The sequence below is a fragment of the Cucurbita moschata genome, unplaced genomic scaffold (genome assembly GCF_002738365.1).
Source record: "Cucurbita moschata cultivar Rifu unplaced genomic scaffold, Cmos_1.0 Cmo_Scf00068, whole genome shotgun sequence".
In the NCBI taxonomy this organism is placed as follows: Eukaryota; Viridiplantae; Streptophyta; class Magnoliopsida; order Cucurbitales; family Cucurbitaceae; genus Cucurbita; species Cucurbita moschata.
In genome coordinates, this window is record NW_019268584.1 from 322,127 (window position 1) to 323,721 (window position 1,595).

Genomic DNA, 1,595 nt, shown 5'->3' on the forward strand with positions numbered 1-1,595 from the left:
TGGCTCCTGAAGGTGTAGAGACCAAAACCTCATAACCTAAAGGCTCTACTTGAATTCAGGCTTAACGAACAACGATATCAAAGGAATGCGTTGAGCCCGAATCAAATATAGAATAAGAGAAGTAGCTATAAATAGGTAAAGTACCTGTCACCACCGAGCTGGCATTCTCCGCTACCTTGCTCGTCGTGGCAAAGGCTTTACCTCGAGACTGAGGCTATCCTCCAGCACTCGACTGACCTCCTTCTCCTCCTAGAGCCTCTCGCACATACCACACTAGGATTCTTTGCATTACAACACTCTGGCAAGATGGTCGCTCTTACCACAATTATAACATGTCTTGTTTACGGCAGTACAGGGTCCCTCATGCATCAATCCACATTTTTCACATATTGCCTTCCTATCACCTAAAGAAGACCGATGATCTACTTGTCGTAGTACTGCCTGCTGTCGCAACTTGAGAATATCTAAGTGAATTTTTTTTTTGTTTACTACTTGGTCGTTTCTGACCGTTGAAACCCCGATTACTCCCCAGGGTGGCAGCATCTAATTCCACAATAGTATTATAAGCAGTAACAAGTTTTAAAAAAAACATGGGCAGACACTAATCCCTACATCTCTGTCCTCAAACCAAGGATAAAGAGATCTGTCTTTTCTTTCTCAGTAGCATCCATATGAGGAACAAACCGGGATAATCGTGTGAACTCCACTTCATACTCCTCTATTGACATATTACCCTGCTCCAGCTGCATAAAGACCTTTCGGTTTCATAATTTTACTAGAGCAGGATAGTATTTCTCACAAAATTCATGTTTAAATGTCGCCCATGAAATTGAGACTCCACTAGCCTCCATCTTTGGCTTCTTTGGTTTCACCAAAAATGGGCTGGTCCCTCCAACATATACATGACGCACAGCATCTTATGACTCCCTGGGCAGTTGAAGAATGTAATTTTGTTTCAGTACATTCCAGCCACCATTCAGCTGCCTAAGGATCAGTCCCTTTCCTCCAAGAGTTGGCGGGATAAGTTTCATAAAATTTCATATGTATTCACTTTCCTTCGTCATACATCATTGCCCATAGGTTACTACCCGTAGTGGTGCCTCTGTCACTACCGTTGTACCAGGTAGCTCCTTTGAAATTGTTGGAGGTATCGCTACCTGAACACCTATTTGTGCTTCAGGCACTAGAGTCACATGGCTAGGTACAGGTGCTGTCGGAGCCGCCCACCTTCCAAAACCAGCAAAAGCTATCTGTACCACCTAATCCATTCGGCTCTGCACCGCTTGATTCACTTAACTTTGAATCAGCGATTGCAAGGCCTCAAGAGTAATAACAACAGTCGGCTGATCTCTAGATGCCGACTGAGAAGTAGTCTCCGGAATCGCCACTGCTGGAGCAGTTCCTTCTATAGGATGCCCCTCAATCCCCAGGTCCACATTGGACATTCTAGGGTCTAAACATTTTAACACTACCATATCTGTTATACACATAATTAAGTATTCATAATCAATTCTTTTAAACTTTCATACTATTCTTTCATACAATTTAGTCATGCATCACTTACCTGACCGAGGTGAGATACCGTTGGGCTGGAC